This window comes from Pleurodeles waltl, chromosome 10 (genome assembly GCF_031143425.1).
Source record: "Pleurodeles waltl isolate 20211129_DDA chromosome 10, aPleWal1.hap1.20221129, whole genome shotgun sequence".
Taxonomy (NCBI): Eukaryota; Metazoa; Chordata; class Amphibia; order Caudata; family Salamandridae; genus Pleurodeles; species Pleurodeles waltl.
Window position 1 is genome coordinate 648,263,510 of NC_090449.1, and position 7,361 is coordinate 648,270,870.

A 7,361-nucleotide genomic window follows, 5' to 3' on the forward strand; every position below is an offset into this window, starting at 1 on the left:
TTCCCATTTCAGAGATGTGGACCCCACTGCGTGACCTCTGCTTTGTTTCCCCATGGACTACAGCTGAATGACAGTGGTATGTTTTAATCACTGTGTAACTGGACATTTTGGCAGCATTATGTTCAATACATTTGTTCACAATACAGGCAGACTCCAGATTGTTTTTGTGCAATAAGTGTTTTTATTAAAATGCTGAATTTAGGGACATGGTGGGAAATCGGTGATGGGTGATGGTGGAGGAATGTCCATGGCAGAGTCCAGCTTTTCAGTCTCAGAGGTGCATTGTCCATATGCCTGTGGAAGTTGGAGCAGGGGCAGTTAAAGGTTGGACAGGGTGACAATGTGGGACAGTGGGATGACATCAGGGCAGATCCTTTGCTGGCGGGGGTCTTGACATCCTACTCTGTCTTCTTACGAGATCTCAGGCCCCGCTTGCAGGGTGGTTCTTCTTCTGCAGGAGGTGGGGTTCTGGTGGCCTGTTGTTGTGTGGGGGCCTCCTGTCCACTAGCGTCGGCGAAGGTGGTTGCCTGTTCTTGGTCCATGCTAGTGACAGGGGCCCTTTGTGGTGCCACATGGTCCCGCAATGTGGTGACAATCTGGTTGAGTGCCCCTACGATGGTGCCCATTGCGGAACTGATGGTTCTAAGTTCTTCCCTGAACCCCATGTACTGTTGCTCCTGCATGACCTGGATCTCCTGGAACCTGGCCAGTACCATCGCCATCGTCTCCTGGGAGTGGTGGTATGCTCCCATGATGGAGGAGAGGGCCTCATGGAGAGTTGGTTTCCTTGGCCTGTCCCCCCCCTGTCGCACAGCAGCCCTCCCAGTTCCCCTGTTTCCCTGGGCCTCTGTCCCCTGGACCGTGTGCCCACTACCACTGCCCCCAGGTCCCTGTTGTTGTTGGGGTGGTGGGTTAACCTGGGTGCTCTGTAGTGGTGGACACACGGCTGATTGATGTGTCCTGGAGACAGAGGCATGGGCCCGCTGGGTGGGAGCTGTGCTGGTGTTCCCAGAGGGGGTTGGGTCTGCTGTGGCCTGTGGCTGCGTGAGGGGAACCGACTGTCCAGAGGTCCCCGATGGTCCGGGCTGGTCATCTGGGTCCAGGGAGACAGAGCTGCTGTCATCACTGGTGGCCTCTTCTGGGGGTGGGATGGACATTTCTGGACCCTCCTGGGCGGTGTGGTGGCGTTCGGGTCCTGCAGGGGTATAGAGGTATGGTTATTGCTTCAGTGTGTGCCATATCGGTCAATGGGTGGGTGCCCGTGTACCCCAGGGCTGGCATTCCTGTGTGTGGGCGTTTGTGAGGGTGGCTTGTGGGGGAGATGTGTATGTGCAGTGGGCATGCTTTGGTGATGGGTGTCCATGCTTTGTGGACGCATGCAGGTCTTGGTGTTGGGATAGGTGGGTTGTGATGGTGAGCCATTTGCAGGGAGTAGGTGTGATGGGGGTGGGGGTGAGGGTGGGGGTATGTGCTGGCCACAGGTGGGGTGGGGGTGGGAAGAAGTAGTTAAGATTTGACTTACCAGAGTCCATTCCTCCACCTACTCCTGCGAGGCCCTCAGGATGCAGGATGTGCAAGACTTCCTCCTCCCATGCTGTAAATTCTGGGGGAGTAGGTGGGGGTCCGCCGCCAGTCTTCTGCACCGCGATGTTGTGCCTTGATACCATGGAACGCACCTTCCCCCGTAGGTCGTTCCAGCGCTTCCTGATGTCATCCCGATTTTGTGGATGCTGTCCCACAGCGTTGACCCTGTCGACTATCCTTTGCCATAGCTCCATCTTCCTGGCAATGCTGGTGTGCTGCACCTGTGTCCCGAAGAGCTGGGGCTCTACCCGAACTATTTCCTCCACCATGACCCGGAGTTCGGCGTCTGAGAACCGGGGGTGTCTTTGGGGTGCCATAGGGTGATGTGGATGAGGTGTGGGGTGGTGTATGTGTTGATGAGTGTGGTGAGTGTGGTGATGTGTGGTGTTTTGTGCGTGGATATTGTGTGGGTGATGGTGTGGTTTGCCTCTGTGTGATGGTGTTGTCTAAGCAGTGCTGTCTATCTCTGGCTTTCTGATGATTTTTTTTTTCCGCAGGGGTTTGTGGGTGGTGTGGGTGTGTGTTTTATATTGTATTGGGTGTGTGGGAGTGTTGTATGTGTATCAGGTGTGTGTGTTTCAAATTGTCCAATGTGGTTGTGTTTTGTAAGGGTGTGTGTATTTTGAGCGTGGCGGTGTGTACCGCCAATGGAATACCGCGGTTGAAAGACCGCCGCGTGGATTCGTGGGTCGTAATGGCATGGGCGTTTTTCTGTTGGCCTGACGGTGGAGGTTTGGTCATCGCCAGTTTTTCGCTGACCTTTGGTGTGGCGGACTTTTGTGGATGTCGGGTTTTTGGCGGTTTGCCAGTTGCGGGTCAGAATGACTGTGGCGGTTTACCGCAGCCGCGGCGGTGTTATGGTGGTCTTCTGACCGGCGGTAAGCGCCTTTTACCGCCGAGGTCAGAATGACCCCCATAGTGTCTGATTTGTAATGACATAACTAAAGTTAAATGTTTTCTTGGTACTGCTATTAGAGAAACAGTTGTTGGGCTTAGAATAATTAGGTCCTGTCAGGCGTGCCCAGATAAGGTTCAAGATTTACCAGATAAGGTTTCAAGGGTTCAAGACGACAAGGGTTCAAGATAGTACTACACACACAACTATTCCAAGTCAATATATCCATTGAGGCATTAGCTGACATGGCTTTAAAAGAAATTCTTAAATTAGTACCTGTTTTTCTGTAGGAAATAAATGAAATAATAACGTTATGATACTGAAACTCTATAAATGCTTTAAAAGATGTAAACAATTGATAAAAGCTATTTACAAACATTGGGGAATATAATGCTGTTGAGGCCAAAAAACTGACTGATTTAGAGTTTCCAAGGAATGCCGTCAATTATATTAGGATGTATATATGTCAGTGGAACGTAGTCAAAACTATACAATGGTGAAAGCAGAATTTTCCCTTTGTAGGTTTACTTTAATTCAACAGTATTTGTTTGCCCGTAGTAGTAATGGATGGATTTAGTCCCTTGCCAATCTTTACTTCATTAAATGTCACTTTTCTTAAGGCTGTGGTCTATAGCTAATTAGTGCATATCTTAACACCTAGATCGTTGAAAGCTTACAATTTATCTTCTGTATGCCAACAAGCCACTGTTGTTTCTTCTCAGTTTTGTTTATGAAAACAATAATGCATTTATTAATAGTAATGTTGATAAATGGTGCTACTTCATTCCTACATACCACAAAAGATGACCGTTTTCGTTAAAGACCTGTAGGTGTGAAGACTATAATAATGACGGCATCTATTATTAGAAAAGGAATAAAGTAATATTAATTAATAGTTTATTTTGGCTAATACAAACAATATGTACACATGTGCAATTACAGTGACAACATGATATATTTTTTCCAAAATTGACAGATAATATATTAGATAAGATATTACATCCATTATCCAAATTCATTAACAACTAAAATGTTTTTGTCACTATAAATGGAGTTTCAAAGCGTACATTAGCAAATGGTATTGAAATATTCAGTGTGGAAGACGTGCTTGAGTTTCGACCACCCTTGCCATACAGAATCTGCTGTCAGCACATCACCTGGCAGTCCTTTCATAAGTATTCACGGTTGAAAACTTGTTCTTAAATCTGCTGTGAAAATTTTCAATCCATAAGCAGGTTGGCCACTCCCTTCGTATACTATACCCCAAGGTATTGGAGATAGGCTCTCTTTCTTGCAGTCCCATCTTATGAGCATCTTTATTTAGCTCACACCTTAAAAAAATACTGGTTAAAATGTCATAGCTGCCAAGTAAGTATCATGTATAGAAAAAGAAGCCCACTGCTACAAAAGGAAAGACTTGTTCTTGACTCTTGTGCTTCTTAAGCTCCTCAAATAGTGTTAGCTAATGTGACCTCTACTTAGATTAACGTACAACGTGTCAAAAAGCAGTCTACACCATGTTGAGATGATATTATATTCTAGTCTGATACTTATCTTATATAGGTACTGTCTTGAGAAGGTGGAATACCCTCAAGATCAGTGACGTAACACAAATTGATGGGACCTCCCTGTAAAATGTGATGAGAGGCCCTTGACTTTCCCATATCTCACCAATTCTCATTGACATAGGGACTGTAAAGGCCTGTTTTACAGCCCTGCTCAAGACGCTTGCTTTAGTTTCATCAATGCCACATATATTTATATAAAACTAGGCAGGGATTTTATATGTTATGATTCGTATAACTTTGGCCTTATATATTTTTAGAAGTAGAAACTGAGTGAAAAACCCAGCGTTTCATATTCAATCAGAATAAAGGTTTAACAATGTTAATAATGTTGGTCTTTTTGGAGTGAATATCTTCAAGCCAGGAAAGATGGCAGTCACCTATTGAGCAAAGACACTTATATGTTTGTATTCTTTGAAGCTTAATTCTATAACGAATAAAGGCATTGTTTGTATGCTTTGCCAAGACACATGACCTGTTTTGGTAAGGTTCACTGCTAGAGTATTTCCATCTCCTCGTGTGTGCACCTAATGTCAAGGGCTCATTTTAAGCCATTCATGGGATGGACTAATAGATAATAACATCAGCGTGGCTGCTATGGCCATTTTTTGCAGAACTGCATTTTGGAAAGAAAAGTTGGTTTGCTTCAGGTTGTTATTGATATCATAGATATTCAGAACTAGAACTGAACACACATGGAAATGGTCACTTAAATAAGCACAATTGCTTTGTTTTCAAATCCACAAGCACAGTGAATAAAACATTGTATGTACCTGGTGGAAAGTAGGCCTCAAAACGATCAATTATTTTTTGGTCTCCATATTCTAAGTCATGGGTACTTTTCAATAACACCACAAAGTATGGTCGTTGGGGTGCTGAGCGCCACATTAATGCCAAGATGGTGGGAGAGGCATTGTGGGGGAGTAGGTTGAGTGGTCATAGGGGAAGTAAATTATGGTGTGGTCACAGTGGTGTAACAAAACTTAAGGGGGCTCCATGCAAAGTACCTGTTAGGAGACCCCTCACCCCTGGACCCGGTCAGGGGCCTGCCGCCCATGCACAGTGTACTGTACTGAGGGGTCTCCTGGAGCTCAGGTGCTGCGGGGGCCTTTGTTATGCCACTGTGTCATCAGTCATGGAGTTATTTTGAGTGTTGCATTCCATACTGTCCTCTAAATAAAGCCCAGAGTCTCTAATATATCCCTCTACTGAACCTTGGGGTAAGTTTCTGTGCTTGCTATCATTACCTTTAAATAGTCAAGTGTAAAAAAGAAGTAGCTTCATTATTGAATCTCAATGAAATAGAATTGCACAAAGTGAAACCAGAAAAACTAGTATGTATCCTGGCTTCCTCAATTGATGAAATTGTGCAATCCTATTCAATTGTCTAATTTCAATTTGCCGTGTTTGCCTCCTTTGTCTTTATTATAACATGTAAGAGCAAATACTTATAAATGCCCTGCTATAATCTGATATACTAAGGTGAAACGCATCAGCATGTTCTTGATTTTTTTTTTCATTCTGAAGAAACTGCATCATATTTTTACATGTTTGTTTCAAGATTTCTTTAAAAATTAATGTGTTTTTAAAGTTAAGTGGTGAAGGGCACCTTATTTGCTTCTTTTATTTTACTTTGGTTAATATGTAAATAACTGTTTGCCCATTTAAATAATATATTTCTGAATGTTAGTGCTGTCGCAAGTAAAGAGCAGTCGTTCAGCTAGGGGCCACATGGGAAGGTCAGGAGGGCTGCATGCGGCTCCCGGGTCATACTTTGAGTATCACTGTTGTAGGCCGATGAAATTTGCATTGCTTACTAAAGGTCCTATACTGTATCAATCACTTTCCTTGCAAACGCTTCTGATATTTTACAAAAGACATCTGATCACGTTTTGCATGGCCTCACACTATATACCTGCAAATCTAGTTTTTTTTGTTGCATGTTTCCTAGAAACAAATTGCCTCATAAGATTTGCTGACTTTTGCTAGCCAGTTGGAGTGTAAATGTTCATATCTTCTGGTTTCCAGTCTGTTCTGCTAAAGTAAATGTGACTGATTTGTACTGGCATTTTATGGCAAGACCGGAGGTGAGAATTATGCTGTCTCTTTTCTTGCTTTATTAAATAGCAGTAGTCAAGAAAACATGAAAGAACTACAAATTCCACGAAGCCAAGGAACATAGGCCAATTCACATAAAGAATCCAGAGTATAATGGGCCAATCAGTGACAAGGTACAAGATATTATACCTAACTTGACTGCAAGCAGCCCATTTTTCTTGCTGCTTGCAGCCAAGATAAGTATATTTTCATTTATTTGTCCCATTAATTGGATAATATTTTATTATTAAAGTGCATTACTCATATATTTTAACACTATATGAGGCTAACTGTTCTTAATTTCCCAATATTCAGTTTTCACCTTACCGCGCACTCGTCTCTCGCTCTCCCCCCGCTTTTGTGGTTGCACCCGTTATTGTCCGAGGCACAGCCCAATTTTTCTTCAGTGTTGTGCTCCGCTTCGGTTTCCTAAACTTCCTCCTACCTTCCTGACTGTCGCTAGCCCTGTTGAGCCCTCTCAAAGATGACACCTCTTGGGGGCACTTCCCGCGCTCCTGTTCTGCCTTCATTAGGCTTTCTTTCTTTGTATCTCATCCTTCAGAGAGGTACATAATGAACTCTCTCTAACTGAGACACGCTTCAGAGGCGCAGCTTGCTTTTGTTCATCTGCCCCTCCTTGACAATTCCTCATGGTGTTTCCTCCTATGGGGAGGTTTTCTTTTCACATCCTGGGTTTCATTAAACCTTTACTACCATTTTTTATAGAACTATTTTTATAATTTTCATATTATCTTCTCCTTACTGTTAAAATGGAATCAAATAATTTGTTCTCTTTTGTAGCAAATAACACTGAAGAGGATTTTAAGAACAATTTAAATGATTTTATTCAATCCTCCTTAGCACAAGCTGTTTCAGCTCTTATGACTAAAGTCACTAAACAATTTGAAAATACTGTTCTGAACTGATTTCACAATCCAAATTGGCCCTATCTGAGGGTGAAACCAGAAAGCTCGGGGACATGGAAGCCCTCACATCAGCTCAATCATTAAAGAGGAAATCTAAAAAGATTTCTGTGCCGGTGACTAGTGAGGATTCCTCACATGTGATTGAGGATGATATTCCTTCAAGACCTCCTACTAAGTAGGGGAATTCTTCCTCCACTCCTGGTGTTAAACATAAAACAAAAACTACAAATTTGCAGAACAGTTATGAAAAAATTGTAATTTCTAACATCCAAGATACCGATGATGACATGGGGG